At 40.2% G+C, this 16,986-nt stretch overlaps 1 protein-coding gene across 2 annotated transcripts in view; it reads left to right on the top strand.

Moving 5' to 3' along the window:
* Positions 1–16,986, top strand: part of rap1gap2a (RAP1 GTPase activating protein 2a) — a 125,555-nt gene that overhangs the window by 12,420 nt on the left and 96,149 nt on the right. The window contains exon 1 of one of the 2 annotated variants that reach the window (XM_047820494.1): positions 13,819–13,833. The exons of the other annotated variant lie outside the window; for it this stretch is intronic. The gene's annotated coding sequence lies outside the window, so the exon portion shown is untranslated. Of the gene's footprint in view, positions 1–13,818; positions 13,834–16,986 lie in introns of those variants that run through there. 2 annotated transcript variants of the gene reach the window in all.

Here is a 16,986-nt window from a genome sequence, read left to right on the forward strand (position 1 = left end):
TCTCTCTCTCTCTCTCTCTCTCTCTCTCTCTCTCACTCTCTCTCTCTCTCTCTCTCTCTCTCTCTCTCTCTCTCTCTCTCTCTCTCCCTTAATCTGATGCTCTGTCTTTTCTTCTCATCCCTCATCCTTCATTCTCTCTCTCTCTCTCTCTCTCTCTCTCTCTCTCTCTCTCTCTCTCTCTCTCTCTCTCTCTGCCTTAATCTGATGCTCTGTCTTTTCTTCTCATCCTTCATTCTGTCTTTCCCTCCTCTCTTTCAGTCTATTCATCTCTTTCTCCTCTCTGTATATATATCTCTCTCTGTCTCTCTGTCTCTCTGTCTCTGTCTCTCTCTCTCTCTCTCTCTCTCTCTCTCTCTCTCGCCTTCTTTGCCCTGTATCTCTCACTCTGTCTCTTTCTCTTTCTCTTTCTCTTTCTCATACTCTTTCTGTATTTCTTTCTGTCTCTTCCTTCCTCTCTCTGTCTCTTCCTCAGCCCCGTGTATCTTGTCCTGTTCGTCTTTCTCCTCTTTGTCTCTTTTTCACTTTTCTCCTAATAATAATAATATTTTTTAAAAATAATAATTAAATCCAATTTTATAATTTTATTAGAATTAGATTTTTTATAATTCTTTTATAAAAATTCTATTTTTTTGACCAGACTCTTAGAAGATTGAGACCGATTACTTAATTATGCATCGATGCGACTTTTCAGAATATCATAATATGGTTAGGAAAACTTTCACAAGGTATCTGTTCACTCGTGAGATTATCGTTACTTTATCGTTCTTTTCATCAGAGGCATGAAGACATTTTTTTTGAGTCAACTTTCTATATTAGTAATAGTCATAATTTTAATAAAATATATTTACTTTGAGATAGAAAGTCATAATTGTTGTATAGTTCTGTTAATAGGAGGCCACTGTATTCAGGGCAAGCTCTGTTGCCGTGGTAACCAGCTGAGTGAGTGAGTGAGTGAGTGACGAAATGGCCAAACATCCTTGTGTATTGTGATTGTGATAAATTTCTGAATTTCTCCAGCGTCCTCGTCTTTGTGTGTTAAAGAGTCATCGGTATAAACCTGCCTTGTTGTTGTTCCCGTTAGCGCAAATTACTTCCAGTAAACAATGTTAAAATCTTCTATTTGAATTACTTCATTATTTCCTGTTGTTAACGTACATTGTGTTTCACATCCTGTGTTTGTTTACTTTACATTTGTGCCTTTGTTTCTGTTCTGGTCTCTTTTTCGTCATTGCTTTGTTGCCTGAGAGTGTTCACCTGTTGTGTGTTTGTCTCCTGATGAGTTTCTTATCTCCAGCTTCTTATCTCTTCCGTGTCTCAATGGACCTCATTTATCCGTCTTCTAGTCACGCTGTGTGTAAATGTTTGCGAACCCCAAACAAAACGAAAGGATTTACAAAAGTTTCAGAAAGGCTTATAAAACCAAACAACACCCGTTTTTTTGTTGTTCATTCAAAGAGAAGTGACTCTTTGGGTGACTCTTGGACAGAAATCCCTCATGGCTTGCTTCATGCCGTGTTAGATAAGAAGAAGAACGATTGTCCACAGGAAGCGGCACGATAGGGAACAGACGCCACACTACAGCTTGAGACCTACAGCTTGTTTTGTCTCTACACTCCCCTCCTTTTGTCCCAACACTCCCTTTGTTTTGTCTCTACACTCCCCTCCTTTTGTCCCAACACTCCCTTTGTTTTGTCTCTACACTCCCCTCCTTTTGTCTCTACACTCCCTTTGTTTTGTCTCTACACTCCCCTCCTTTTGTCCCAACACTCCCTTTGTTTTGTCTCTACACTCCCATCCTTTTGTCTCTACACTCCCCTCCTTTTGTCTCTACACTCCCTTTGTTTTGTCTCTACACTCCCATCCTTTTGTCTCTACACTCCCTTTGTTTTGTCTCTACACTCCCATCCTTTTGTCTCTACACTCCCCTCCTTTTGTCTCTACACTCCCTTTGTTTTGTTTCTACACTCCCTTTGTTTTGTCTCTACACTCCCTTTGTTTTGTCTCTAAACTCCCTTTGTTTTGTCCCAACACTCCCCTCCTTTTGTCTCTACACTCCCCTTGTTTTGTCTCTACACTCCCTTCATTTTGTCCCAACACTCCCCTCCTTTTGTCTCTACACTCCCTTCATTTTGTCCCTACACTCCCCTTGTTTTGTCCCTACACTCCCCTTGTTTTGACCCTACACTCCTTTCCTTTTGTCTCTACACTCCCTTCATTTTGTCTCTACACTCCCTTCATTTTTTTCTCTACACTCCCTTCATTTTGTCTCTACACTCTCCTCCATAGAAACGACAAAATTGGCATACAGTATTCAACAAACTGTGAAAACAGGCAAGATATATTTTGCTCATGTAGAAAAAGAACAAGCCTCTGTATAAATCCTGTACCAGTCCCAAATGTGAGATTCCAGTGAGCTTGGATACTTTTATTATACAAAAACATAGACTAACTACATAAAACATAACATACACAACACCACGACTAATATAACTGACATGGCAGACATGAACAAAGAGCACACATGACTAACATAACAATCCTAGCAACACGAACATGGAGCGCACATGACATAGAACCTGGACAAACATATATTTCTATAATATATATAATAATCTTCACAAACTGGGGGCACGGTGGCTTAGTGGTTAACACGTTCGCCTCACACCTCCAGGGTTGGGGGTTCGATTCCCGCCTCCAGTTTGTGTGTGTGGAGTTTGCATGTTCTCCCCGTGCATCGGGGGTTTCCTCCGGGTACTCCGTTTTCCTCCCCTGGTCCAAAGATATGCATGGTAGGTTGATTGGCATCTCTGGAAAATTGTCTGTAGTGTGTGAGTGTGTGAGTGAGTGAATGAGAGTGTGTGTGTGCCCTGTGATGGGTTGGCACTCCGTCCAGGGTGTATCCTGCCTCGATGCCCGATGACGCCTGAGATAGGCACAGGCTCCCGTGACCCGAGGTAGTTCGGATAAGCGGTAGAAAATGAGTGAGAGAACTTCACAAACTAACAAGATACAGGCAGAAACAAGGTAAGGGCGTGGCACCGCCCAAATTGAAACAATAAACACGTGCATAAGAGGTCACCTGACATCCCGCCCTCTAGTGGCCTGGCTGGGGACTGACAATCTCACCACAAAAAATCTAAATTAAATCGTAGATATTGGTGAATGAATTCAAACACTTTCATAATCACCTGTTTGGTTCAGTTTTCATTTGTCCTTGCCTGGCTTTTCTATTTTCATTCTTTCCTTCCTTTCCTCCCCCTCATCTGTCTTTTATGATTAACCTTGAGAGGGTTGAGTCTCTGGCATTGTGCCAGTTCTCTCTGTCATTCTGTCTGTCTTCCACCCTTTAACACTCTCTCTTTCTCTGACTAGCATTGTCTGTCTGTCTGTCTGTCTGTCTGTCTGTCTGTCTGTCTGTCTGTCTTGGTCTCTTTCCCACTGTGTCTCTCTATTTATCTCTTCTCTTTTTAATCTCTCTCCCCCTTGCTCTTCCACCCTCCTCTATCTCTCTCAATCTCTCTCTCTTGCTCTCTCTTTCTGTTTTGTCTTCAAAGTCAAATTAATGCTCTGTAATGCAAATTCAGTTTATTTTTTCATTCTTAACAACAAATATGATCAAAGAAGAGCTTTTCGGAAATGGATAAATTCATGACATGAATTTATAAAATCAATGTATAAAATTATAACTTATTAGCAAGTCCCTGTTGACGGTTGAGAGGAAAAACTCTTGAAGACAATATGAGGAAGAAACCTTGAGAGGAACCAGACTTGAAAGGGACCTCGTATTTATCTATCACCTGATTGTGTGATTATAAATCATTTATTTTCTATAACTGTGCATTTTATGGCCGAAAAGTTTACTACAGCTACCATTAAGACCCAGGTATTTTTGTACCTAATAGCCTTAAACCAGCATAATGCATGTTTTATTATATTATTACTGATATAAAATATCATATACATGTTTGAATATGCATGTGCAGGCTTTTTATTCAAATAGAGTAAAATCATGAGTGAGGGCTGATGGGAAATGAAGTCTACGGTGGCTGAAACAGGCGCTGGTGTTACAGCATACTACGACATGTGACGTAAAAAAAACCTTGCTGTCGAAATTTGTGGATATATAAACATTATAAACGGTTTGGTCTCGGTCTTTGTCAAGGTTGTCCCCTCTCCAGTTTCCACTATGAAAAACTATGAAGAACTTTCATATCGGTTCCACATGCTGGTCTTCTTGGAGCTTCATCTCACTGGAGACTGAAGAACATATGAGTTCAGGTTATTTTAGTAGTTTGTGCTGGTAGGTTTTAGGCGCTTTTATTTTAATACACTCTCAGTTGTGGAATTTGAGAGTCAGTGTCTATAAGAGCTCTTGAAAATCAGTGGCATTGGTTAGACACATACAGCTAGAATACTTTTATAGCAATCTTTTAAGATCTCAATGCTTTGTCATATATATTATACGTACAGTGGGGCAAAAAAGTATTTAATCAGCCACCAATTGTGCAAGTTCTCCCACTTAAAAAGATGCAAGAGGCCTGTAATTTTCATCATAGCTACACTTGAGAGACAGAATGGGGGAAAGAATCCAGGAAATCACACTGTAGGATTTTTATTGAATTGATTGGTAAATTCCTCGGTAAAATAAGTATTTGGTCACCTAAAAAAAAGCAATATTTCTGGCTCTCACATACCTGTAACTTCTCCTTTAAGAGGCTCATCTGTCCTCCACTCGTTACCTGTATTAAGTACCACTGTGCCAACCTGTTTGAACTCATTATCAGTATAAAAGACACCTGTCCACAACCTCAAACCGTCAGACTCCAAACTCCACTATGGCCAAGACCAAAGAGCTGTCAAAGGAAGACTGGGAAGACTGAATCTGCAATAGATAAGCAGCTTAGTGTGAAGAAATCAACTGTGGGAACAATTATTAGAAAATGGAAGACATACAAGACCACCGATCACAAGACCACTGATAATCTCCCTCGATCTGGGGCTCCACGGAAGATCACAAGAACGATGAGCCAAAATCCAAGAACCACACGGGGGACCTAGTGAAGGACCTGCAGAGAGCTGGGACCAAAGTAACAAAGGCAAGCATCAGTAACACACTACGCCATCAGGGACTCAAATCCTGCAGTGCCAGACGTGTCCCTCTGCTTAAGCAAGTACATGTCCAGGCCCGTCTGAAATTTGCTAGAGAGCATTTGGATGATTCAGAAGAGAAATTGGAGAATGTCATATGGTCAGATGAAACCAATATAGATCTTTTTGGTAAAAACTCAACTTGTCGTGTTTGGAGGAGAAAGATTGCTGAGTTGCATCCAAAGAACACCATACCTACTGTGAAGCATGGTGGTGGAAACATCATGCTTTGGAGCTGTTTTTCTGCAAAGGGACCAGGACGACTGATCCGTGTAAAGGAAAGAATGAATGGGGCCACGTATCGTGAGATTTTAATTGAAAACCCCCTTCCATCAGCAAGGGCATTGAAGATGAAACGTGGCTGGGTCTTTCAGCATGACAATGATCCCAAACACACCGCCCGGGCAACAAAGGAGTGGCTTCGTAAGAAGCATTTCAAGGTCCTGGAGTGGCCTAGCCAGTCTTCAGATTTCAACCCCATAGAAAATCTTTAGAGGGAGTTGAAAATCCGTGTTGCCCAGCGACAGCCCCAAAACATCACTGCTCTAGAGGAGATCTGCATGGAGGAATAGGCAGAACTACTAACAACAGTGTTTTTACAAACCTTGTGGAGACTTACAGAAATCGTTTAAACCTCTGTTATTGCCAACAAAGGCTATATAACAAAGTATTGAGATGAACTTTTGTTATTGACCAAATACTTGTTTTCCACCATAATTTGCAAATAAATTCTTTAAAAATCAGACAAGTGTACATATGATGAAAATTACAATAAAAATTATAATAATATATGTTACCTCTCTCATCTTTTAAGTGGGAGAACTTGCACAGTTGATGTTCTTTTTTGCCTCACTGAATATATATATATATATATATATATATATATATATATATATATATATATATATATATATATATATATATATTCTGTATTACTTTGGACGTTTCTTGGCATTTTGTGCTTGGATTTATTTCAGGATTGGGAGCGGTTCTAGTTAAAAATTGTCTTGATTTGTAAAAGTACCAGTATACTGGCGAATTGGGACAATTTCATTCTCACTCTCTCACTCACTCATTTTCTACCGCTTATCCGAACTTCTCGGGTCACGTGGAGCCTGTGCCTATCTCAGGCGTCATCGGGCATCAAGGCAGAATACAGCCTGGATGGAGTGCCAACCCATCACAGGGCACACACACACTCTCATTCACTCACACACTCACACACTACGGACAATTTTCCAGAGATGCCAATCAACCTACCATGCATGTCTTTGGACCGGGGGAGGAAACCGGAGTACCCGGAGGAAACCCCCGAGGCACGGAGAGAACATGCAAACTCCACACACACAAGGCGGAGGCAGGAATCGAACCCCAACCCTGGAGGTGTGAGGCGAACGTGCTAACCACTAAGCCAACATGCCCCCTATATATATAGAAAAGAAAGCAATGTTGGTGCTATTTGAATAGAGAAATGCTTCACAGCATGGACTTCAAGTGGTCCATCTACTATATTCTTGTTCTTACTGGCGTTCCACTTGACTGGCGAAATGGAAATGGAACATTTTCATTATGTATACAGATTATTTCATAGCTGCAAGTCTGACATAAAATGAGTTAGTGTGAGACGTGTGTTTTTCTCTCTGTTGGATAACCTTACACAGAATTTTAGTGGTTGAAGATAACGCCTTCAAATTTTAGAAGCTTATGAATAAGCACTCGTGAGCTTAAAACATATAAATCCCTGAGTGTCTACTTTTTATATGGGCATCATATTAACCACCACTGTGGAGTGAGACATGATAAAGACATTCAATGTCCAACATGGACTCAACAAATCAGGAGCGATTTCAGTTTTTTTCCCCCTCGCGTACAAAGAGTTAACTACTTACTGGATGGAGAAAGGAGAGCTTCCATCTCCTAGGTGGCTTCTCTGGTGATGTCTAGGAATTTTCCTGGAGGAGCTGGGATCAGTAGACAAGGATAGACAAAAGCTAATTTCTCAACCTTCTTCCAGTAATAGCCACAACCAAGAAAAATGGAAAGAAAAAGAATGAATGAAATATTACATATATTTATTATATATAATATTACATATATTTATACATATTATTTTAATGATTTTAACTAAAGTGATCGGACGTTAGCGTGAGAAACTTTTAAACACCGGGGTATAACTGTGAAGTTTGTGAAGTACAGACTGTTTACAGATGAATCTGACATGGTTGTGTGCTTTTACTTCACAAATAAAGCTTTATTAATGAATTAAATGGGACACAAGTTGGTTTTGGTAAACACTGCTCCATTTTAGATGCATATATTATCACCCGTCTGACTCATCTGGATAGAATGTACCTCAATGTGTGTGTTTATAGGTGTGACATTAACTACATTACATTTAATCCTCTTTAATCAATCAAGGATCGCTGTCAAAAAGACTGCGAGCCATAAAAGGTTTCACACCCATGTAAGAAAAAAAAAATGGCTCGCCAATGTAAGAAATAAAAAATGCGTTGTGTAAAAATAAGACAATTCAATTCAATTCAATTCAAGTTTATTTGTATAGCGCTTTTTACAATAGACATTGTCTCAAAGCAGCTTTACAGAACATAAACACAGAGCAGAAGGTAAACATAATTAATGATAAAGGAAATAACGAATAATACAAGAAATAAGAATTAACAGAATAAAAATTCTAGATTATTATTAGATGTATGTAGTTCACAGTGTGTATGTATTTATTCCCCTATGAGCAAGTCTGAGATGACTCAGGCAGCAGTGGCAAGGAAAAACTCCCTTAAATTGGTAAAGGAAGAAACCTTGAGAGGAACCGGACTCAAGGGGGAACCCATCCTCATATGGGTGACACTGGGGGTGTGATTGTAATATACAGTCAGTTAAATGTGGTATTGGTGTGAGGTTCAAGGACTTCTGATCTCCTGAGTACCACAGAGTCTAACTGGGGATGTCTCAGGATTCTTAGAGTCGGCCTCGGCTCAGTGGACGTCCAAGGGCTTCGTCCCACAGAGGATGTTGGGAGCTGGTACAGTGTCTGGATGCCTCGGGATGGGTACAAAGAGAGAAGCAGTGGAAAGGGATTAACATATCTGCTGTTCATAAAAATGTGCTGGTCTGATGTACTGGTGCATGATATTATGGGATGTATTATGTGTACGCCTGACTAAAGAGATGAGTTTTTAATCTACATTTAAACTGGGAAAGTGTGTCTGCGCCCCGAACACTATCAGGAAGACTATTCCAAAGTTTGGGAGCTAAATAAGAAAATGCTCTACCACCTTTAGTAGACTTAGATATTCTGGGAACTACCAAAAGCCCTGAGTTTTGTGATCTCAGAGAGCGTGAAGGATTGTAACGTGTTAGAAGACTAGTTAGATACATGGGAGCTAAACCATTAAGAGCCTTGTATGTAAGTAGCAGCAGTTTGTACTCAATTCTATACTTAACTGGTAGCCAGTGTAGAGATGATAAAATTGGGGTTATATGGTCATACTTTCTTGTCCTAGTGAGAACTCTGGCAGCTGCATTTTGGACTAACTGTAACCTATTTATTAAAGATGCAGGACAACCACCTAGTAATGCATTACAATAGTCCAGTCTAGAGGTCATGAAGGCATGAACTAGCTTCTCAGCATCAGATACAGACAGGATGTTTCTCAGCTTGGCAATGTTTCTAAGGTGGAAGAAGGCTGTTTTGGTAGTATGGGCGATATGATTTTTAAAAGACAAGTTACTGTCTAATATAACACCGAGGTCTTTCACTGTCGAGCTACTAGTAACAGTACATCCCTCTAAATGGGAGTTAAGTTGTGAGAGTTTATGTGCACTGGTTTTTGGACCTATGAGTAGTATTTCTGTCTTATCGGAGTTTAACAATAGAAAGTTGCAGCTCATCCAGTCTTTTATCTCTCTAAGGCACTGAGTTAATTTGGACACTGTGGCTATTTCATCTGGTTTTGATGAGATATATAACTGTGTGTCATCAGCATAACAATGGAAACTAATCCCATGTCTTCTAATAATGTTCCCTAATGGAAGCATGTATATAGAGAAACGATGATGATGTTGACGATGATGTTGAAGATCTTAATGAAGAACAAGAAGTTTATTCCAGCATAGCAGTGACAAAATACAATGGCGTACTTTGGGTTCGTCGGAGTCGGTCAGAACCCAGAGCAAATCCTGCTCACGCATTTTATACTGTTTTCCTCTTTGTAGTTTAAATGAGATTCTACTTTGAAGGTGTATTGAGTGTAAGATCTGAGTGTCTCCCAAATGGCTGGGTCACACCTTGTTATTTAGCCAGATGTCTTTAAATGTTAATCACGGTCACGTGTACCTTGTCTTGTTATTGTTACAATTGTTATCAGTCAAATGGTCACTTTAAATGGTAATCGCGGTCACCGCGGTCACGCAGACCTTGGCTTGGTATTGTTACAGTTATCAACCAAATGGTCACTTTAAATGGTAATCGCAGTCACGTAGACCCTTTGTTCATGGTGATCCTCGATGTCCTGCCGCCGTTCCCACATTTATAAATGAATCAGGTTTATACGTTTAGAGTCCTAAACGTATTACCTTATGATACTTGAGCATTTTTAGGAAAGAGCTCTTTTAGATGTGTACCTTGGAGTGGAATTTGGGTGCAATTTCTTACACCCACACTAAAAAGCTAAAAGTTTAACTGAAGCTCCTCATCTCATTAACATGCTGTTCTGACGTCCAAAAAGAATCCCATGAGACACGGAACAGAAGCAAAATGTAGAGCATGTGCACAATGTCCACAATGATGACCGTGATCCGTTATCCGTCCCGATCACTTCAACTGTCCTGAGCGCCTGAGTGGAAGAAAATCAAAGGACGTGTTCCCATTCAAATCGCAACGGCGGCTTTGATCGGAAAAGCATATCAGCACATCAGAGAGGAGCCCTCCGCTTTTAAAGGAAGGAAATGAAGAGTTTGAATTCTTTGAACACAGTAGAAAGAAACGTGTTTCTGTTTTGCTTCTCGGCAGATCGAGTTGCGCTCTGCTGGAATTCCTCCAGCACTCACTGGGTAATCTTTCAATTTGCAATCTCTGCTGGAGATACAGCAGATCAATTAATGGTGCTAGCAAGTGACAAGTCACTCACGTCGTGTTGTGATGTTGTAGCCTCTTGCAAAGACGGACCAAAGACATGTAGTTCTGATGAGAATCGGTAATAGCCAAAATGTCTAGCCTACCGCTCATTATAAGATCTATACACATCACTGGTAGCATTCAATGCACAGTACATGCTAGGTTTCGTACTATAGCATGCGTCAACATATAAACTTAGCATGTAGTTTATCGAGGCAAATCCGATGACAATCACAATCATAATCTGTGTCTACATTTATTCAAGGCACAGGCAGGGTATAATATATAATGACAATATAGTTAAACAGCTGAAGGCTCAATCCTTCAGAAAATAATAAAATAAGAAATACAAAACCAAGGAAATTATGAAACAGAAAAACACAGAAAAGCTAAACAATAATGAGCTACAAAAGTGTAATGAATATAAATTAGGAAGGGAGACCAATGATAAGAGAAGACAGGCGAGGAGACAAGTCTGAGATCACAGCAAAATGTCTGTATAGACAAAGCTACAGCAGGTTACATATGTAACCAGTTTCCTGAGAATGGACTTGAGACACTGCATCATGGCTAACTTCTGTAGCTCTGTGTGCAATCATGGTGATGTATCGGCTCTGGGAGGTTGTGTGACGAAGCAGTAAGACCATAACAGGGCATCAATGTCAAATTAATCCAGCTGCAACTGGAGGAAGTGTGAGTGGATGTTTCCAGAGTGTGGAATGCATCAGGGCTGATGCTATGGGAACATCAATGCCAACGACTTGTGAGGAAGAGGGCAGAAGGTCTGCAGAAACACTGGCTGTAATGAGTCTTTTCAGAAAATTATCCCACCCTGAGATGCAATGCAGCCTTGACCTTGCCAGAAGAATACACTATTCCGGAAGGGCAGCAGAGCCAATTTCAGAGCCAATTCCAGGGTCAGAAACTCCTTATAGGCTGACTCCATTGGCTCAAAGGGGGCTTAGAGCAGCCCCTCCAGGATCACTAAGAGGTATTAGGAGGGGAGATGTGGACTGCAGGAAAGCCTCAGCTGCAGCACCATGCAGAAATGGAGAGACCAGAGAAAAGGCATATGACTCACAAAATGGCTGCCTCAATACCTCAATGTAGAGGATGATAACCCCTCAAAGAGGCATGTCTAAAGGACCTCTAGCATTGCACTAACAGGTTAGAGAACTGACGGTGTTAAATTACACCAGAGCTGAAAGGGAAAGGTTTTGGGAGAAATTTAACACCTCAATTGGGAGACCAGAGTTTAGGAGCTGGTCCCCTTCAGGGGCCAGACCAAGAGGTTACAAATTTTGGGGCGGGACTGGGAAATACCTCTTGTGACTGAGAGATGAGGCGCTAAGGAGAACTGTCCAGAAGGCAAATTAGGTCCACAAGCCAGACTCAGACAGACTTGGTTTATGGCATGCCCTGGCTAGGACCCCCGCCAGCAGAGCTATCGGGGAAAGCATACAGACAGAATCTCGATTATGACTGCACCATGGCATCCAGCACTAGAGCGGCTGATTAAAAGAAAAAAAAAAACACAAAAAACAGAGGGTTAATTCCCTGCAAGTAAAGCTGCACCAGGCCTCAACCCCTGCCTCAGCAGGAAACCTGCTGTCCAATCATGTGCTCTGGAGTGTAAATGTCTCTACAATGGGCAAGATAAGGTGCACCAACCTGAACAGAAGGTGCAAAGACAAACCGCTCTATATGATTGATGTAGGGGACCACCAAAGGTAGTCCCTGAGTTTCATGAAGAAGTGTTTCAGCACTGGAAACATGGCTTCCATCTTCAGGCAATCTGTGTGCCATGAGAGACAGGAGCCTTCCCAAATGCCAAGGGTTAGAATACAGCCAAGCGAGCGTGGAATGAGCTTAGCGACAGCTCGTGAAATTGACTTCACCAGCACGAAAGCCACTGATTGTTGCTCTCAGGAAGCAATTTTCTGACATACTGCTCATCATCACCCACATTGAGTTCTTCAGAGTCATGTAAACAATAATGATTCCTCGTTCGGATCAGGAGAAATCGCAAAGCGAGGAAATCCAAGTTTGGAGAGAGGACAAGAAAAAGGAAATCACCCATAAACTAACCCGCTAATCACCTAAACCCGCTAAGTTAGCACGCTGCTAAACAAAGAAAGCAGAGAAACTGACTTGTCCCGCGTAGCTTTCTAAACTGTCTGCTGTCTTATATTTGTCTTCTGTCTCGCTAATCTAGACAGACGAGACTATCAATCGACACAAACATACACAGAGCACTTCTTGAAGACAAAGACGTAGATGTCCGTTTATGGTCACGTGACCTAAACGAGCCTACAATAATTGCACACCGAGCTTCAGACAAAGCTTCCACAAAGAAGCATTCCCGTTACATCAGACATGTCATGAAAGGACAATAATAAATTCAGTTGTGAATGGTGAACTGAAGAATCTATGGACCCCACGTGCCACGGAATTAGACCTCTCACCAAATCATTTGCATTCGTCAAAGACTTGAGGAAATCTCATTTGAAATATGGATTGATGCACTTTCACTGGAATCCCATACAAATTTTGCATTTTAACAAGACAAGCCTAAACTATCTAATTCTTAGATACATTTCCTGTTACTTTACAGCGGTCACTATATACAGTATGTTATATCAAACATCGAGTGTTTTTCTGACACATCTGGAGAAATGTATTATATTTTGGAACTATTAAAAAGATAATAGTTATTATTACTATTAATAAGATAATTGAAATATTTAATCAATCCCCCAAAAAACTTTGTTCAGATGAGTCTCAGGTGATTAAACAAACAGCACACTGAGCATGTGCAGTAACTGTCCGACCAATGACCTTTACCTTGCATTCTCCATTTTTTGCTTGTTTTGGCAACATGATCATAAAACACGGCACAGTGTTGGTTGTAGTATATTAAGATATTATCTATGTCTGTGCACGTTTTGTGGTCTTTCTGTTATCTGCTGTAAATGATCAGTGTCACTATAGCGTTCCTTAATGCTTATTACATGTCTTTAAAAAATATACTTTTTAAAGACATGTAATAAGCATTAAGGAACGCTATAGTGACACAGAAAGAATTGGGGGCACAAACTTTTGCATTGAACTGAAGCTGTTGTGATGTACACGTTTTTTGCTTGGCTAAATATTTTAAAATGCATCAACAGACACAGACGGACAGTGAAATCGAGTGAAAGTGAGAAAAACATCAGAAAGCAATGTCGCGTGAGAGAGAGAGAGAGAGACAGAGAGAGAGAGAGAGAGAGAGAGAGAGAGAGAGAGAGAGAGAGAGAGAGAGAGAGAGAGACAGAGAGAGAGAGAGAAGCCAAAGACTTGCTACAACAGAAACTCGTAAACACTCGCTCTCCCTTCACTTTCTTTCTCTAGCTCTCTCTTCCTGAAGTGAACACTCGTGCGTCAGAGCGTACAGGTGAGGCGCGAGACTGAGCGTGAGTGTGAAAAAGTGTGTGTCTGTAGGAGTTGGACCCATCTGGTACAGTCAGCATGCTGAGGAGAAAGAGAAGTGTGTCTTTTGGGGGACTTGGATGGTACGTTCCATTTTCTGGGTTTTTGGGTTTGACTTCCTAATTAGAGTTGGATGGAGGATTGACTGTGTAGCTACTCAAGAAAAAAAAAAAACTGAACTGCAAATTTTAGTGTTTGTTTTCACTTTTATGATGTAATATTAACTTAATATTAAACTGAATTAAAAATAAAAAAAACATTTGTGTTTGAAAATGTAAAAAAAAATACTAAAATACAGTTTTGAAAACGATCAAAAAGTGTTTTTGTTGTTTAAGAAAGTAAAACGAATAATTGTTGATTATTGGTTGTGATTTAAAGAAGGAGTCTCAGGGGTCAGCGCTCTGTAACCGTCAAGGTGCTTCGAAATATTTCTCAGCACAGGTTTCGCTTTCTTTATGGTATGTTGTTTTTATGTTTTCTGGTTTCTTGGTAAAATGAAAAGGTACATTTTTTTTAGAGAGACGAGAGACGAGAGAGAGAGAGATAGAGAGAGAGAGATAGAGAGAGAGAGAGAGAGAGAGAGAGAGAGAGAGAGAGAGAGAGAGAGATGTAATGTTGAAGAACAACTTGTTTCTTGGATGTTCTTTATCTTTAAATCTGAACTATAAAGTGTTCAAATATTTCATATGAAAACTATATAAAATATATAAAAATAAGTCCTAATATTATATAAAAATAAGTCCTAATCCACAATAACTCCTCTGCATTGTGCTGTTCCTCAGATTATTGTCACTCTGGTATGAATTTCACTGGCTGCAAATGACTTTAATATCTATGAGGTCTTTATAATGTTATTCTTTCTATAGTAACAAAATCAGACACTACAATAAAACATATTCGCAAAACACAACAGTTATTAATTTCTGTGAGAAGAAATTTATTAATGCAGATTTTATATAAAGTACATAAATAACTGTAACTTTCGGTTTGATGATCTGACGAAGGGAAGCAAACTGCGTCATTCTATTTCTTCTTATCTTGAATAGAAAGTGATGGACCGTCTACAGCCGATATGATCGGGAACTAACTTGTTTCATGGACTTGGTACAGTTTTGGTAAATAATGCTGCGGTAAAAGAGGAATAAAGACTTCTGAATGTCTGTTATTTCCACTGTTTTATTTTTAACCTTACCTGGAGGCTAGCATTAGATATTTCCTGTTGGAGAAATAGGAATATTCAAATTCTTTATCTATGCAGCACCACATATTTCTTTTTATTTCCGTTTGCAGAGCGGACAGCGGTGCTGAGCTTCCCTGTGGGTTAAACTCTATGATCTTTTACATAGTCGGCACTCGTCGTGTTACAAGGAAACAATACGAATAAACACACAGGCTTGTTGATAAGTGTGAGTTTATATTCCATTTTATGTCTAGCTTCATTCTGAGATGATATGTAGAGAAATAGAGACAGCACAGAGTCTCACCTTAAGAAGGGTGAGGGGGTCGTTATTGATCCAAAAATGTCTTTCATTCAACCCAAGAACAGAGACGTACAGTATTGCCGAATTTGTGTGCTATTATTTGAACACATTTTCGCTTTATTTACCTTATCTATTGAAACGAGCGAAGCAGGAAATTGAACAAGCTGTGCGGCGGTTTTAGCCACGTCCCTGTCTCGCATTGTGTGTACTCACTGGTTATTTGGTAATCAACAAGACTGATTTTATCACATACACCCTCTCTCTCACTCACACACACACACACACACACACGCACACACGCACACACACACACACACACATGCACACTGATGGCTTGGAAGTGATGAAACATGATGAGGTAACAGGAGCAGGGATGAAAGAGAAAAACACATTAAAGCCGGACAAAACTGAATCGCTGAGATTCCATGACACATGTTCTCCTTCTAAAGCACACACCTTTGTCATGGCCGTGCTCGGATATTTATAGCAAAGGCTTGAAGCCACACACACACACACACACACACACACACACACACACACACACACACACACACACACACACACGTTATACTATAACATATAAATATAAATGTATGTAAATATAAATAGATAAAAAACATGCATTTTTCATTATTTATCGAATGGAAAACTCTGATCAGAAGCTAACTGCTGAGGTGTAAGAGAAATAAAACACTTCATACTGTAAGGTGCTTTATCGATAATTCAGGGTTGATTACTTTACATGATTACTTTCCTATAACAGCACCCTCTCTATGTGTTTCATGTCTTGCACAGGAATTTAAATCTCTTGCATTTTAAAACCAAACATGCGTTTTTGTGTTCCAGCAGAAGCTCAGTGTGTCTTACTTTGAGCTTAGTGTACTTATAGGGTCCAAGCCACACACACACACACACACACACACACACACACACACACACACACACACACACACACACACACCCTGATCACCACAAGAATATCACAAGTGTATCTCAAGGCTTTAGTCTTGGCACTCTAGGGTCACGTGCCATCTGTAGGCTACATGATGTCCACACACACACACACACACACACACACACACACACACACACACACACACACACACACACACACACACCTACACAAACACACAGTTTGTCTTACTATCCTTCGAAAGCAACTTCCAGTGCTAGAATGATTAATGCCCAAAATTTTAATAATCTGAATGTAACCCTAAACCTAACCTCCGTAAGCAAAAATAGCGCTTTGACATTTTTTTTTAGATATTCCTATAATTTTGGGGACATTTGGTCATAATAGTGATATAAAAACACGCACATACAGACATTCACTGACCAACTGTCCATTCCTCATTCTCACTGTCTCATGGTCACAGACCACACACACACACACACACACACACACACACACACACACACACACACACACACACACACACACACACACACACACACACACACACACACACACACACACCATGTTGATCGGAAGCCTGCACTCAAACTGTAACCATAGCAATGCAGCTTAATTCATCTCTACACCTTCCTCCATTCAACCAACTCAGAGTTCGATTTTTTTTTCTCATGTACTGCTATCATTTCAACACTTTGCACAATTTCTTGGGTGTAAACATAAATTTTCCTGTTCTGATGTGGGTGACGTGGCACAAAACAGGGTGTGACGTTCCTGCTCTGTCAATGACGAGGGACTGTTATAAATACAATTTGTTCCAAAAATGCGTTTATAACACCTCT

Source organism: Tachysurus fulvidraco, chromosome 11, assembly GCF_022655615.1.
Source record: "Tachysurus fulvidraco isolate hzauxx_2018 chromosome 11, HZAU_PFXX_2.0, whole genome shotgun sequence".
NCBI lineage: Eukaryota > Metazoa > Chordata > Actinopteri > Siluriformes > Bagridae > Tachysurus > Tachysurus fulvidraco.